Consider the following 16,893-nt stretch of genomic DNA (forward strand, 5'->3'; position numbering starts at 1 on the left):
AGGCACATGCTGTTCATGGAGACAACCCGTGCTCTTCAGGCAGCTCCAGACTGCCCTCCTGAAGGACATCATCTGCATGTCACGTGTGCGACAGCCATGGGAGTGCAATTCAGTGGCCATTCACCATCTCCAGTCACTAGACAACGATGGGTTAGTCTTAAATCCAACCCTCTAACAGGCCATAACATGGCATTGAGCTCTTGCCTCCTGAATCCATGGAGCAACAGGCCCTTTTGGGGAGCAGTTGCTCATGCCTATTCCTGGCACCAACTTTGGAAGAAGACCCCAACCTCTGGCAGTGCACTGGGGCGATCCCATTTTATTAGAGACACCCTATGAGAGAGGCAGCTCTGACCCAGTGTTAAACATACCTTTATACAGGCTCCAGGATGCAGAGCAGATTCATTTCTCAGTAGAAGTGAGTTGAATCTAAACATTTGTGTAGGAACAAAATAACCACAGATTACCAGAAAATGGTAATGATAACAATATGATAGTGTTGTGGTTTAAACTCAGTCAGCCACTAAGCACCACACAGCCGCTTGCTTGCCCTCCCCCCCGGCCCTGGTGGGATGGGGAAGAGAATTGGGGGGAAAAAAACCAACTAAAACCCATGGGTTGAGATAAAGACAGTTTAATAGGACAGCAGAGGAAGGGATAATAATAATAACAACTACAACAAGAACAGCAACAACAACAACAACAACAACAACAACAATAATAATAATAATAATGATAAAATAATGTACAAAAACGAGTGATGCACAATGCAATTGCTCACCACCTGCTGACTGATGCCCAGCCAGTCCCTGAGCAGGGATGGCTCCCCCCTGGCCAACTCCCCTCAGTTTATATACTGAGCATGACGCCATATGGTATGGAATATCCCTTTGGCCAGTTTGGGTCAGCTGTCGTGGCTGACCCCTCCCAGCTTCTTGTGCACCTCCAGCCTTCTCAGTCGGTAGAGCATGAGAAGCTGAAAAGTCCTTGACTTGGTGTAAGCACTGCTCAGCAACAACTAAAACATCAGTGTGTTATCAACATTATTCCCATCCTAAATCCAAAACACATCACTATACCAGCTACTAAGAAGAAAATTAACTCTATCCCAGCCAAAACCAGGACAGTACCCACCCCTTATTCTATACCATCTATGTCATGCCCAGGTCCTACTCTTTCCAATACATTCCAATTAATCACCACCACTTTCCTTGTCTTTATATATATATATATATATATACAGACACATATATATATATATTTTTTATATATATATATATATACAGACACAGCTATCATTCCAGTCCACATTTTTAGACTGAGGTTCTTCAGTCACATAGGAAACTTGAGGAACTCCTTCTCCCTCTCCCAGAGGCCACGCTGAGGACACGGTTGTCCCTTCCTCCCCTGGGGATGCCCTTGACTGCACCCACTTCAGGCTTGCATGGGTTGTCTCTGCCTGGCCTCGCTCTCCTCGTGGCATGGAGGCAAAAAGGGACGGGTGGAGCGCTTGCTGGCTGTGGACAGGAGCTGCCGCAGCTGAAGCCGGAGAGGCCAGAGAAAGATAAAGAAGAAGAAATCGAAGGCCGGCCAGCCCGCAGCTGCCTCCCGCTGCAGGCAAGAGAGAGCCTGCCTCTCCGGGTGAGGAAGGATCCCTCTTCATAGTCCGCAGCAGGCCAGACTGCCGGCGTGCACTGCAGTCTGTATGCATACCCAAAGGCACGGTATGGCTGCGTAGTGCGCGAGCGAGCGAGGCTATGTGTCTGGGAAGCCTCGTCTCATAAGAGCTGTAAGACACCCACGTATTTTCTTAGGTGGAGGACAGCCAAGTGAGTGGAGTTACAGAAAAGAGGAAGGCAAGAGGGAAGGAGAAAGAAGCATCTGAAGTGGCAAATTCTCCCGGCAGCGCCGAGAGCAAGAGCTGCAGTGAGTCCAGGGCCCTCAGGGGTCTGTCACCTCTCTTCTGTGTCCTGGTGCCTCCCTGCCCCTCCACTGGCCCCGTCTCCTTCCCATGCTGCTGCAATAGTTTTTTGCTCCCCGTACCTCCTTTCTCCATCTTGCTCTGAGCAGCACCCTGTCCCCATCTTTTAGGTCCTCCCTCTCTCTGGCCTGTTGGTATTTTTGCTGTCTCTGTCTTCCTGCCCCTATTCTTCTTTCCTCCCTCTCTGTCGTGCTGTCCATCCCAGGTTTTTCCTGCATCTCCATCCTGCTCCCTGTCCTTCTTTGTTGATCTCTGTCTCGCTCCCTCTCCCTCTTTCTGCTCCCTCTCTTCCTCTCTCACTGCTGCTTCTTTCTCCACCTCTATCGGGCTCCCTGTCCCGGTCCTTCTCTTGCTGTCCTGTTCCCTGCCTCATGCTTTCTCGCTACACCCCACTGTCCAGCCGGCTGCCACTTTTCTCCTCTCGTCTAGTGTCCTACGCCCTGCTCCTCATTTTTGGGGGCCACCTCTGCCCAGCAGCCCATCGCTCCAGGAGCCAGCTGAGCGACCATCTGTTCCCTGCCGAACTGATGAGTGTGGCTGCGGGAACAACTGCCGAGGTGCCTCAGGAGCAGGGGCAGTGTCAGGGCCCCCGAGTCCCCGAGCAGACTTGCTCCGGGGACTTGTTACGTGCGTGACCGAATGAACACTTGCTGTCTCCTTTGCCCTCCCCGCTGTGTTTGCGCTCCCTTTGCCCCGGGCCAGGGGCTGTGAGGGAGCCCAGGGGAGGAGGTGAGGCACTGAGGGGGTCGGGTGATGGCCCCCTCTTCCTGCTGGCCTCCCGCTGTGGGCTGGGGCTGGACAAGCCCCAGGGGCGGGCGGCAAGGTCGATGGCGACAGCCCGTCCCTGTCATGGGATGGCTGCCGGTGGAAAGGCTGGTGCTGCCCTGCCCGGGTGGCCGTGGAGGGGCTGGTGTGAGGGAAAGGAGGGGCAGAGCAGCTGCCGAGCATTGCTGGGCTGTGGCTGCACTGAGGGAGAAGGTGAGCGGGTCCCGGGGAAAGCCCCGAGGAAGGCGGCGGTGCCTGCGGGTGGGCGGCTGGGCCGGTGGGGTCCATGTCGGAGGCATGGAGTGGCAGCAGGGGGGGGTGAAAGAGTGCTGCACCAGCAGCGAGGGCTGGTGGGGGCGTGTGGGGGCTGTGGCGTGTTGGAGCTGGGTGGCGGGGGCTGCCTGGAGATGGAGCAGGGCCGGGGGGGCTTGGCAGGGATTCCAGGTGCATCAGCTCGGGGGGGGGGGGGGGGGGGGGTCATTGGGGAACGGTGTCCCCGTGGGGGCAGACAGCAGGGAAGGCAGCCTGTCGCGGTGTGCTGGGAGCTGTAGTGCTGGGGCAAGGGGCTGCTGGCCGGCCATGTTGGTTCCCCAGAGCATGCTGGGAGCTGTAGTCTTCTGGCCCTTGGCTGTCGGGCAGCCATGCTGTGTTTGCCAATGCATGCCGGGAGCTGTAGTTTTTGTGGACTGGGCTGCCGGGCAGCCGCATCGCTCCTGGGGGCATGGGGCACAGCGTAGTCCCTGCTGCCGCCACGGCCCCCGCAGTGTGGCACGAGGTGTAGTTTTGTTGCCAGTTCTGTGGGGGTTTCTGGGGGCTTCCCATGCAGTAGCTCCCCAACCAGCCATGCGGCCGCACCTCGACAGCGCATGTGTGGTGGTGCGCCGCCCAGTGTCCGCATAGCGGTGCTGCAGCTCGCGTGCCGTGTTATGCACATGAAGGAGGACCATGTGGTGCCAGGCCACCGCCTCCTCTCCCCCCTCCCCGCGGGAGCCCGTGCCATGGAGAACACGATGCAGGAGGGCGGGAGAGAAGACACAGCATGAGGCACAAATACAGTAATCGGCTGGCCTAACGTCAATTTCCGAGACTCTTCCATCAAAGTCGCAGTCGCCGCTACTGCACTCAAACAAGCAGGCTGGCCTTTACTGACCTCATCTCATTGCTTTGAAAAATATCCCACCGCTCTTTTCCAGCTCTCCAGTTCTGGTGTCAAAACTCCTCATGCCACTTGCTGGCATTCATGTACATATAATCAGAAGGGTTGTTTCAAATTCAGGAGTCCCAAAGCAGAAGCCTCCATGAGTTTCCTTTTAATTTTGTCAAAACTCTTCCTACATTCAGGTGTCCATTCAAGAACCCCCTCAGGTCCTTTCGCAGCAGCATACAATGGTTTGGCAATTAGTCCAAAATTGGGAATCCATAAGCAACACCACCCAGCCACTCCCAGAAATCCTCTTAAATGCTTCTTTGATGTAGGTACAGCAATTCTACAAACTGCCTCTTTTCTCTCAGTACTTAATTCTCTCTATCCTTTGGTGATTTCAAACCCCATATATTGGACCTTTTATTTCCGAATCTGAGCTTTTTTCTTTAGAAACCCAATACCCTGCCAAGCCCAGAAAGTTAAGCAAACTGATGATGGCCTCCAGACATACCTTATAACTGTCAGAACCAATTAGCAAATCATCAACATATTGCAACAATGTTACAGCATCATGATCATTTTGCCATAGTTCCAATTCTTTGGCTAGTACCTTACCAAACAAGGTAGGGCTGTTCTTGAATCCTTGCGGAAGGACAGTCCAGCAGAGTTGTGTCTTTCGTCCTGTAGTTGGATTCTCCCATTCAAATGTGAAGATGGTCTGGCTCTGCTCATCCTCAGTTATACAGAAGAAGGTGTCCTTTAAATCTAATACTATGAAATAAGTATTACTGTTAGGGATTGTAGTAGGGAGGGTATACGGGTTTGGAACCACAGGGTGGGCATCTACTGTCCTTGCATTAATTTCTCCTAAGTCCTGTACCAGTCTATATTCAGAAGAATGGGGCTTCTTTACAGGTAGGATGGGAGTATTAAATTCCGATTGACACTCCTGTAACAATCCATGTTCTAAAAAGGAGCTTTTTATAGGTTCTAATCCTTTTCAGGCCTCCAGCTTAATGGGGTATTGTTTCTTTCTTACCAGTTGACCTCCTGGTTTCAGTTCAGTCTTTCCCAGGGTCGCATTCTTAGCTTGTCCGGGTGTCTTCGATGCCCATACCAGAGGTGTGACCACATTCAGTACTTCCTCTGGAATATTCATTTCTTCATTAGGATCTTTCTCGATTAACAAACATATCTGGGCTTTCCAGGCAGTCTCTGGAGGAATATGCAACTGAACAGAGTCTTCAGAAAACGTTAGTTGTGCATTCAGTTTACAAAGTAAATCCCGTCCAAGCAATGGTAAGGGGCATTCTGGCATCTAAAGGAATTCATGAGTTCAGGTAGTATTTCCAATTGAACATTCCATAGGTTGTAAAAATGGCCTTAAAGTCTTTTTCCCTGTTGCACCAACAATGCTTATTTTAGTTTTACTTAAGGGTCCCCTACAACTAGTTACTACTGAATGTGTGGCTCCACTATCAATTAAAAAATCTATTATTTCGTTCCCCATCTTGACTGGAACCAGAGGATCAGCTGAGGAAACTTTATATACCTTATATGCGATTGACAATAACTCTGAGATTGTCATTCCACATGCACCCTCTAACTTTTGTAATTTCTTTCTTATATCTGCTGCCGTTTGACCAATAAACAGCATATTAAATAACTTGGAATTGCTATCATCTTCCGGATTCAGATCTGTCCATTTTCGAGCTACTTCACACAGTCTCTCATAGAAGGCTGATGGGGTTTCCTTATCCCCCTGCCTTACTACATAGAGTTTAGATAAATTCTTAGGCTTTGGCACTCCATGTTGAATCCCATACAAAATTAACTTTTGATATTCCTTTACCCTCTGTAATCCCTCACTTGTGTTTGAATCCCACTCCGGATCCGCTTTTGGGATGTACATATTGGTATTAGGCACCACCCCCTACCCCCACCCCCCCGTTGCTGGATCAGTCCCTCTCTAGCCTTCTCTACAATCAATCTCCTCTCCTCAGGGATAAACAAATATTCTAGGAGAGCCTGTACATGTCCCCAGTTAGGATTATGAGCCATCATTACAGTTTTAACAGTACTATACATGCCTTCTGGATTGTTTCAATTCGATACAACAAGATTTTTCCTTTTTCTCTTTTAACGCATATATTCCAATCTGATGTTTAGAATACACTAAACCACATTTCTTCCACATATCCAAATCATTTCTTAATCAAAAAAACATATCCACATATTGTATTTCATCCCGTTTTTCAGTTCCCTGACAAAACAACATTAATTGCAATCTAGTCTTGTATTTCAAGGATCCATTCTCAGGCCATTTTTCACCATCTTCCAATTGATATTGTGGCCACCATTGATTAAAATATCATTTTAGCTTACCCTCCACATTTATTCCAATTCTTCAGGATGCATCCTAGAGCAGAGGAAAGGGGTGCCTCCTGGGAAGCAGCAGCACCCATATCGGTACCGAAAAACCCAGCGTTTCTACACAAACCAGAACGAGGCACGTCTCCCTTCGTTACTCAGAACAGAACAGAACAGAAGAGCGTGTAGAAATAAACAGAACTCTGCTGCTACCGCCTATCTTCCCTGATGCGTCTTATGCCGAGCTTTAATATTCTGCGCACGCTCAAAGGTGAGGGGTCTCTGCTTGGGCCAGGGTCTCCAGCTCGAGGGGTGTGACTTTTAGTATTATAATGAGGATAGTTTGCGTGAGGGTGCCTCTTATCACACTTCTACTAGTTGTTTCAGACGGTTCCCAAAACATCTTAATTAGCTTACATATTTCTCCAGGATGTGTTTTTCTCCCAAGGACAGTAATTCTTGTTTAGATGTGCCACTTTCCAGCCTGAATCTCCCTTATCAGCTTTACGTAAGCCTTGGCCTTCCGACAGCTCCTGTTAGACTACACTGTTAGACTACACTACCACACTCCTTTCCTTGCTAGCAGTCAAGAAACACAATCTGCGTAACACGTACAAGATGCTGACTTGGCCAGTGTCCTGGTTTCAGCTGGGATAGAGTTAATTTTCTTCCTAGTAGCTGGTACAGTGCTGTGTTTTGGATTTAGGATGAGAAGAAAGTTGATAACACACTGATGTTGGAGTTGTTGCTAAGTAGTGTATACACTAGTCAAGGACTTTTCAGCTTCCCATGCTCTGCCAGGTGCACAAGCAGCTGGGAGGGGGCACAGCTAAGATAGTTGATCCAAACTGGCCAAAGGTATATTCCATACCGTATGACGTCACGCTCAGTATACAAACTGCGGGGAGTTGCCTGGGGGGCAGCAGTCACTGCTCGGGGACTGGCTGGGCATCAGTCAGCAGGTGGTGAGCAGTTGCATTACATGTTTTTTTCCCTGGGTTTTGTTCCTCTCTCTGTCTCTTATTGTTTTCCTTTTCATTACAATTTTTTTGTTCAATTATTAAACTGTTCTTATCTCAACCCACAAGTTTTCTTACTTTTGCCCTTCCGATTCTCTCCCCCATCCCACCGGGGTGGGGAGGGTGAGCGAGCAGCTGTGTGGTGCTTAGTTGCTGTCTGAAGCTAAACCACGACACCACTGTTCACATTGCTGCCCCTGTGCATTCGTACCTCTAACACATATTCTTAAGAGAAAGGCTGTATCCCTGGCTTTCAAGGGAATTATAAAGTCAGGGACAAGGAGTGACAGCTGTGTCACTGGCAAGTCACCCCTTCTGACACTAGAGGATTGACACATTAATGCTCTGGGAGCTCTGGGAGTGAATCCTCAGAGCTCTTCCTCGCTCCCTCCACTTCTTTGTCTCCCCCCCCCTCCCCCCCCCCCTCACTATCATCCCCACATTAATAAATGAGTTTCAAGGCTGGTATGAAACTTTCTGAGCAGATCAAAATCCAAACCCACTTTTGCCCATAATATTCTACCACTCCTCCCACTTACCTAGTCCTGTCCCAGCTTCTGCTCTTTCACTTGCTTTTCTCCAAAACAGAGGCATGTCACATCCTAGAGAGGGGGAAAAACCACACCAAACAGACCTTTTCCCCCTCCTCTGTTCTTACTCAGGGTTTACACCTCAGGCGTGAATGCCCAGGTTCTGCAGCTGCTCTAAACCCTTGCACAGATCCAACAGAGCCTGAACTGCATTACTCCCCCCCAGGTCACTAATTGCCTGCAGGCAATTTAGTGAGCATGGACTGAAACTCCCAGCCTCCAGCAGCCACTTTCAGATGGACCATCATTTTACCAGACCTCAAACACTGGAGGATCCCTGTGCTTTCACACTAGATACCAAACCTGGGAAATTCCTCTAACATGACAATAACAAACACAAATCTCCTGGGCTGTGAGAGCTACAGCATGATCCCAGCATCAAGCTGCCCTTCCATATTGGCATTACAGCTTTAGCCTGTCCAGCATCTGTACAAATGTGTGTAGCATTACCTACAGAGATGACCATTTCAATGTAAGAGACAACTCCTGTGCACAAAGATCATGCAGGAAAAAAAAGGTTACTAGGCACCGTACAGAGGCCAAGGCAAAATCTGACTGCAAAGATTCAACCTCTGCCTAGAAGCTACGTAAGAACAAACTGGTTTGGTGAACATTAGTTCAAGTGAAAACGCTACGAAAAAAGTTGTGAAAGAGTAACATGTTCAGTTCAAAAACAGGACTGGACAATGCCATGTACAAAACACCACCCTATGCCCAGGGAAGCTCTACAAGTCAGACGTGGTACCCAATAATGACAAACAATGGCTCTTCACATCAGTTTTCTGTATGTTCTGGTTAGTTCTTTTAGTCAGACACAGAAAGCAAAGTGATCTCTTCTTCTGTTGAAGTAATCAATCATTTAAGTAGCTATTGCTAAACATTTCTGAAGAAACCCCAAAAAGTTAAAGCAGGTACTTTTATCCTTACAAGATGCTTATCATGGAAGCATTGAGCTTATCATATCATATGAAATTCTCTTCTCTACTCTCAAGGGACCCATTTTCTCTGCTCCCAAGGAAACCTCTAAAGCTCTTGATGAGTTTTCAGAGCAAGGAACACATAGTTCAGTGCTCACGGCTATGAATGGAGAACATTTACAAAACACTGTAAAGGCAAATAAAGCAAAGAGCAAGCATTAATGGGAAAACCTGGGAGCAGAATGAGAAGCACCACACAAGTAAAACTGTCCCAAGCACTTAGGCCTCCATCAAGCCCTGAGGTTGATGATGGCTGTTGGATGGCTTTCCTCCCCCAGATGGAAACACCTCTCACTGCACTGTGCGCAGAGCAAGGAAGGAAAAGGCAATACACCCCGACATCTAAAGGCACAAAACTCCAAGCAAAGGTCACTTTTTTTTTTGTTTCTTTAGATAAACTGCCTGGCCAGTTACAACACCTGCTTATACTGACTTCACCCATCCTTACCCACATAAATTTGTGACATGCTGAGTCAGTGTGGAGAGTCAGGTGGACTTTGACGTCCACACTGCTACCACGGGACTGGTTTTTTAACTTATTGACATTTATCTGTCACTTTGAAGCTGCCCAAGGGTCAGCATGCCCTTGCTACTGGAGGTTCTTGCTCTGTGTAGGCACTAAGGAAGACATTTCTGGTGATGCATTACTTCAAATGGGTAAAGCACAGCAGAACATAATGTTGATGAGCTGCTGAGCATCATCCCCCAGGCATATCAGGCACAAGGGCAAAGCTTGTATATTTAAGATGCATTTGAGTACATCACCATTAAAATACACCACTACCGGATATTTCTCTAGACTGAAGGCTGACGGCAGCGTACAAGGAGAGTCCTTTCTGGACAGGTCACTCCTGGGTAGTAATCCTAGAGACTTCCTTTAATGACGGAAATTGAAAGAGCTTCAATAAGCTTTTAAATTAAGCACGGCAAATAAAAAGCAAACACAACAAACAAAAAATGACAGGTAAATCCCTGAAGCACTAATGAGGAACAAAAGGTCTCCCCTTGAGTCCACTACCCCTCACTAAACAGACAAATGGCTTCAAAAGAGATTCCTGCAAAGAAACCACAGATGGAAGATAACCCTGTAAGTCCAGCACAACTGACCAACATGGAAACGGTAGTGTTGACCCTTCTCCTGCTCCTCCTATGAGCTCTTCGCCAGCCATGTGAAGAGGCAAAATCAAGGATGAACGAATCCAATCTGAGAAGAAGTTGGCCCCAAAAAATTCAAAACGATCAAGAAGTCTATTTGAAATACGGATTCTCATCCACTGTTGTGGATGATGAACCTCGCCCTAAGCACATGTCGTGCCTCAGGATAGGAGGTAAGGACTGTATGAAGTCACCACCACAAGCAGACATTTGAAACTCAAGCATTCACAACAGGCAGGCAAACCTCTACCCTTTTTTCAGCCATGTTTCAAGTCACACGATACTCAGTCCAGGACTGTACAAAACGTCACTAAACAACAATAGCAGCCTCTTTGCGGGTTTCTTACTCAAAAGCAAAACCCCAAAAGCCATGTACCCTTGGGGAAAGCCTGGTCCTTCTGTGTGGCTGGGGTCTTCCTATGGCTCTTCCTCAAGGCAGCAGAAATGACCATGAATTTGGGGAGTCCACACAAATTCAGAAGTACACTTAGTCCTCCGGCAGTCATTACCTATGGGCCAGAAGTCCCCACACACCCCAGAAGTGCCCGTTAGTCGTCTGGCAGTCATTCTCCACAAACTCCAAGTCCTCCACACCTAACCACCTACCTACTGACTCAGTGGAAGTGAGTTGGACCGCAACAGAATTGACACTGCCTGGCCCAGTCACACATATTAGACCACAAATGCTGGTTACAAGAGAGAAAATGCAACACTACCAGAACAACAAAAAAATAACCAGAAGACACATCATACAAAAACCAAAGGCCACTACCCTAACCCTAAGAAAGCAAACAAACTAAAAAAGGACTCTCCAAAAAAACCCCACCCAGAACACAAGATAAGGCAAAAATAACCTAATCCCAGGAACCCAGGGCCAACAAACCCAGATCCTGTCCATAACAATCACATGCTTTAATCCAAACTCATGTAAACTCTGGCATCCAATAACCCTAGCATCCCATAACCCTAGCACATGCTGGCCCTAAGATATCAAAACACTGAACATAAACTCCTTGGAGATGTCTGCCAGGGCCTTCAGGTGGCCTCTCATCTCAGACATCACAACTTTGAAGTGGGGAGTGGGACAGAGCCACCAGGACATCACCAGCAGCTATCCTCACATCATCCATCACACCCTGAAAAAGTGCCTGCGTTAAACACTCCCAGGGAGAAGCCTGAGGCACTCAGAGCCTTGTAACTGGCCAGCCATGACCACGGGGCTTCAGCTCATCATTTCTGTGTCAGAGCCACCAGGCAGATGACCCCATCCTCCTTGGGAGACCCCTCGGGGCAGCCGAGCCCAGTGCCGGGTGGCTGGATATGGCCTTTGCTCTATGGGGAGCTGCTTCCTGGGAGCAGGATGTCTCACGGGGGCACTGGGAAACCCTCCTCAGGCCTGGATGCCTGAGAAACACCTCTGCGCTGCTCTGTATCTCACCAAAAAATCAGGGGCAGAGGAAGGCTGCTTTGGTGGCCTCCAAGAGAACCACTTCACCTGGGCTCCTCTGCGGCTACTGGGCACCTTTGCTGTCAGGTGGGTCTCAGCACCGCTCTGCCAACAGCTGTCACCTCCCTGCAGGATGCTCTCCAGCACATGGTACGTCTCCACTGGGTCTCCCTGGGGACAAAGATTGGAAGGGAGGGATTTGGTTTGCTTTGCCCCCATTCCCAGGGTGCCACAAGAGAGACCTGCCGCCCCCAAATCAGCTGTGTGACGTGGACACCACGTAGGAGCTGCCAACGTGGGTCAGGAGGAACAGGCCAGACGTTCTCCTGTGCCCCCGGCGCTGGCAGAAAGCAGAGCTGGGGGCACAACGGGGAGAAGCTCAGGGCAGCCAACAGCCAGTGGTGGGGCCCGGCAGGGTGCAGTGCCCACAGAAATGCCTGGCTCCTTGAGCCTCCGCCCTGAGGCTGCAGCGTGGGGCCAGCACTGGCTGGGGCTCCGCTGGGAAAAACCATGTAGGGGTGACCCTGACACCCTGCACACGTACCTGGCACGGGGATTCCATAGCCTGTCCCTTTGCCCATTGCTGCCACAGGATCCAAAAAACAGCGCCACCAGCGCTAACATGGTCCTGAGGCATCTCTTGACAGATGACTCTTCAACCAGCAGGCCTAAAAAGAGGAAAAATTGCCCACAATTAAGCTGTGCTCAAGTTTTTGCAGGCAGCATGTTTTTTGAGCTGCCTGGTGGTGCCATTCCTGGGGAGCGCTCAAGAAACAGTGTGGCTGCCTCTACTTGCAGGCAGGCAGTGGAGTGTGTGCTGTGGGAGTGAGCGATGGTTTGTTTGTGAGGCTGTTGAACGGGTTCAGGCTTTAATTGCACCCAAGCTGGTATGCCTGGTTCCTTCTTCTTTGCAAGTGGTATTTAGAGATTAAATGGTATTTTTTTTTAAAGCAAAACCAACAGGCAAACAAACAAAAAAACAGTTGGGCAATTCCTCCCCCCCCCCTCAGCTGGGCTTTTTTTCCTCAGTCCCAGCCAGTCTGCAAGGTAATGCTTGTCAGCAGTATTAGGCTGCAGGATTGGGCCCAGGGCAGAGGGTTTTTAGGCAGCACATTCCTCGAGGCTCCTGGTACTGCAGTTCCTGGGGAGTGCTCAAGAAATGTGGGCAGTTGCCCATAATTGCAATGTTTGGTCTCTTCCCATCACTCTCTCTCTGGCTTCCCGTTTTTTAATTACTCCCTCTCTGTTTTTAGCCCATCACTATTTTTTATTTTCTCTTTCTCTGTCCAGCTCCTGGTCTGTATTTTCTAATTCTTCTCTGTCTCTCCTATATCCCCTTGCTGTTTTTTTCTTTCTCCACAGTGCTCTCTCCTGCCCCTTTTCCTTCTATTTTTCCTGTCACTGTGTCCTGCTTCCTGGCTTTATTTTTTCTCTCTGTCCTGCAGCCTGTCCCCTCTTTCCTGTTCCCCTCATCCCCTGCTCAGCTGGCTGTGCCTTCTCTCTTCTCTCTAGGCCTCCGTCCTGCTCCCCATCCCCTTTTGCTCTTCCTCCATCTCCATCCTGGAGGCCATTGCTGTTCTGTCCTTCTCTGCCTTCTTGTCCCGATCCACATCCCTCTGTTTCTCAGTCTCTCCGCATTGCTTCCTGTCCTTCTCTTGCTCTCCCACTCTCTGTCCCTGCCTCTCCCTGTCTCTCTCCCCTCCCTTTTCCCTCTCACCCTTTCCCCTCTGTCCCTCTGTCCTGCTCCCTGTCCCATTGCTCTGTCACTCCACTCCCCTGGTGCTTTTTCTGTCTCTCTGCCCCCCTGCCCCGCTCCCTCACCCCGCCTGGGTTGGTCCGTCCCTCTGGCCTCCTTCCTGCCCTTCTTCTTCTCTCTCTGTCCCTCTGTCCTGCTGCTTAGCATGAGTTTTCTTCCTGACCCCCCCGACCTCGTTCCCCTCCATCTGTTTCCCGCACCATCCCTCTGCCCGCTCCTCACCAGTACTTTTCCTTTCTCCACTCCCTGCCCAGCTCCCCCCTGCTCTCCCTGCCCCTCTGTCCTGCTCCCGTCCCTCTGTCCATCTCCTGTCCCTCTCCGGCCACCCTACCGCCCTGCCCTACCTCCCTCTGCTGCCCTGTCCCTTGCTCCCCCTCCTCCCTGCTCCACCAGAGCTCAGGGGCCTGGGCCGGGCACGGGCCAGGGCAGCCCCGGGCAGGCAGCCCCGGGGCCTGCGGAGGCGGGACCGGCCGGGGGACAGTGTCCCCGCAGGGGCAGACAGCAGGAAGGAGCGCCCCGTGGCATGCCGGGAGCTGTAGTCCTGCGGCGGGGGGCCTCTGGGTGGCCATGTTGGTGCTGGGAGGTGCAGCCTCTGCTCCAGCCGTGGCCCAGCTGAGGCAGGGCTGGGGCCAGCCGTGAGGCGAGGACAGGCAAGCGAGTAGAGGTACAGAAGGGGAAGGGAGGGAAGGACAGACAGACAAAGAAGTGCCTGAGCTGAAGAATTTGCCTGGCAGTGCAGAGAGCAGGAGCTGCGGTGAGTCCCAGGCCCTTGGGGCCATGTCACCCCTCTTCTGCATCTCAGTCCCTCCCTGCCCCCCTTCCCTCTGTGTCATATTTTTTGCTTCCCTGTACCTCTCATCTTCTAGTATTGTGTTCTGCTCCCCGTCCGTCTCTTTTCTCCAAGTCCCTCTTTCTCTGTCGCTCTACCTGTCCCTGTGTTTTGCTTGCTGTCCCTCTCCCCTGCTCTCTGTCCCTCTTTTTTTCTTCTTCTGTTTCTATCCTGCAGCACATTGCTGTTGTTTTCTTCTCTGTCTCTTTGTCCTGATCTGCATCCCTCTCTGTTTTTCACAGTCTCTCTGGCCTGTTCCCTGTCCTTCTTTGTCTCTCTCTGCCTGTATGTCCTGCTCCCTGTCCTTGTCTTCCCCTCTCCCTCTTTCCTTCTGGTTCTCTTTGTTTCTCTCTCTGTTGCTCTGTCCTGCTCACTGCCACTGTGTTTTTTCATTCGGTAATTCTCATCCCACTGTCCCTGTCCTTCTTCCTGTCCATCTCTCATCTCTCTCTCTGCTGCTCCCTAAACCTTCCCCTCCCTCCTCCCTCCATCTCTCTGCAGGGCTTCTGATACCTCTCTTTCTCCATCCCTCTGTGCTGCTCACCATCCCTGTTCTTCTCTTTATCGTTATTCTTGTCTGTCTCTCTGTCCTGCTCCCTGCCCCTACTCTTTTTTACTCCCTCTCCATCCTGCTGCCCACCCCAGAATTTTTTGCAATGTGTATCCTGCCCCCAGTCCTTATTTGTCTCTCTCCCCCCTCATCCCTCTCCCTCTTTGTGCCTCTCTTCCTCTTTCCCGGCTGCATCTCTCTTCACCTCTGTCCTGCTCCATGCCCCTTTTTTCCTCTCACTGTCCCTCTGTCCTGGTTCCTGTCCCCATCTTCTCTGTCTTTATTTCTCTGTCCCGCTGCCTGTCCCATTGTTTCCTGCTATACTCCTGTGTCCAGCTGGCTCTCCCTTGTATTTGTCCTCTCTTCCTCCTTCCTGCTTCTCAGCCCTCTTTTCCTCTTCCTCAGTCTCTGTCCTCCAGCCCGTTGCTGGGGTTTTTTTCCCCCTCTTCTTGGTCTCTTTGTCAGGATCTGACCCTCTCTTTATTTCTCAGTCCCTTTGTTCTGCTCCCTGTCCTTCTTTCTCTCTCCATCTGTATGCCCCGCGCCCTGTCCCTGTGCTCCTCTATCCCCCCTTCCTTCTTCCTCTGCTTCCCTCCCCATCTCTCTGTCCTGCTCTTGTCCCCGCTTCTTCTTCCTTCATCTCTCTGCAGGTCTCCTTGTGCCTGTTTCTCTTGATTTGTCCCTCTCTCTAGCCTTTTCCCTGCACCTTTCTTTCTTGGCTCCTCAGTCTTCTTCCTTGTCATATTTTTCTCCTTCTAGTCCTCTGTCCTTCTCGCCATCAGCTTAAACTGAATGAGCAGTTGTCCCTGTGCTCTGGTATTTCCTTAGCATTGCCCTAGGGAAGATCTGTGTTTTGAGGGCTAGGGATCATTTAGGAGCTGGTGTCCTTATGTAGGCAGCAGAGCTAGGTGGAGTTAAAGCAGAGGTTGTTCTCTGCTGGTGCTCTGTGCATCTTGTTGAAAGAGCAGGCTGTGGGCCTTATTTTGAAGGAAGGTTTCTTGTTCTGCGCTTATTGCTCCTCAGGACACTGCACAGGAGTTGTGCGGGGGTCTGGAGGGATGGATGGGACCTGCTGTGATTCCTAGTAAATGTGAACTTGAACTTACCTGGACTTGAATGAAACCAGACTGACTGCATATGGTTTTCTTCCCAGCTCCAGTTCCAACCTACATGCTCGGCGCTAATGACCAAGAGAGCCCGAGCTGCAAATTAGCTGAGAACATCACTCACTCAGGTAATGGGGCAGGTGGTCTGTGATAAGGGATGTGTACTTGCCTGATGGTGCTTTCATGAACGTTCTCTGGTCTTGCCACTTCAAAGCGCTTCTTTTTCTGGTAAATTTTAAGATGGCATTTCTTATTCTGGGGCTCTGACTGGAGTTGGACTTAATGTTGAATGGCTGATATAATGGGCTCTGTCAAATGTGAGAGAGAACCCTGCTTTTTTGTTGCTGTTTTCTGACACTGTCTGAACTTTGGTAGGCAAAAGGAAGAGTGGTTGAAAGAGCCTGTTTTTTGAGAGTAATGTATACCTGTAGCGTGCCTGTCTTTGTATGGTGAAGGTTTCCTCCCTGCAGTATGATTTTGCTGGGCTGTGAGGGTGTGTTGGAGTAGCAAAGGTAAGAAGTGTTGTCTTTAAAGGTAATGAAGCTGTTGCAAAACTAGCGGGAAAAGAGCTTTTGGTATTGATTGATTTCTGGGAAGCAAGGCAGCAATGAAGAAAGAAAACTGGGGCTTGTCTAAATGGCTCCTTGACCGTAGGCCGGGTTTGAGCCTTTGCGCTAGAGCAGGTCTTTACTCCAGTGTACAAACACAGAGGATGAGCTCTCTGTAAGGAAAGTTTTGGTAGAAGTAAGGCTAAATTTGCTAAATTTGGTCCTCTCTATCTGTTGCAAACAAGAGATGACTTGGCAGCATTTACATCTCGGGTGCATGCTGGTGTGTTAATGCAGGCTGTCGAGGTCTTTTCAGGAGTACTTCTGGACTGCAGGTTGCGTGCCTGGGTGGTACCGAGTCCCAGGATGAGCCAGCTCCTGCTGGCAGTTTTAGCTCAGGTGATGTGACAGAATGGAAACTGTGTTTGTGGTGGATCCCAAACGTGAAAGGTGTGGATACGTTGCTGACGTGCCCCCAGCCCGGAGATGTGGGGAGTTTTGCCAACAGTCTTTGTAGGGATTCTGTTTTCTGCTGGGATGGGTTTCTAGATGGATTTAAGAAATGCTTGCCTTTCTGCTTGCTGTGGCTACCTGCAGAAGGGCCCTGTTGTTCGTGTGGATTTACCAGTGTAAGGGCTTTGGAGGAGAACTGGCTA

The 16,893-nt window shown here is 50.1% G+C and overlaps 1 long non-coding RNA gene across 1 annotated transcript; it reads right to left on the reverse strand.

The window, feature by feature from the left end:
* Positions 1–6,927: 6,927 nt before the first annotated feature.
* Positions 6,928–13,628, reverse strand: LOC142403309 (uncharacterized). The gene is made up of 3 exons (XR_012773641.1): positions 13,549–13,628; positions 7,819–7,881; positions 6,928–6,949 (listed from the first exon to the last, which is right to left on the reverse strand). It is a non-coding gene; the product is annotated as an uncharacterized LOC142403309 (long non-coding RNA).
* Between the last annotated feature and the right edge of the window lie 3,265 nt (positions 13,629–16,893).

The sequence above is a fragment of the Mycteria americana genome, unplaced genomic scaffold (assembly GCF_035582795.1).
Source record: "Mycteria americana isolate JAX WOST 10 ecotype Jacksonville Zoo and Gardens unplaced genomic scaffold, USCA_MyAme_1.0 Scaffold_181, whole genome shotgun sequence".
Classification (NCBI taxonomy): Eukaryota; Metazoa; Chordata; class Aves; order Ciconiiformes; family Ciconiidae; genus Mycteria; species Mycteria americana.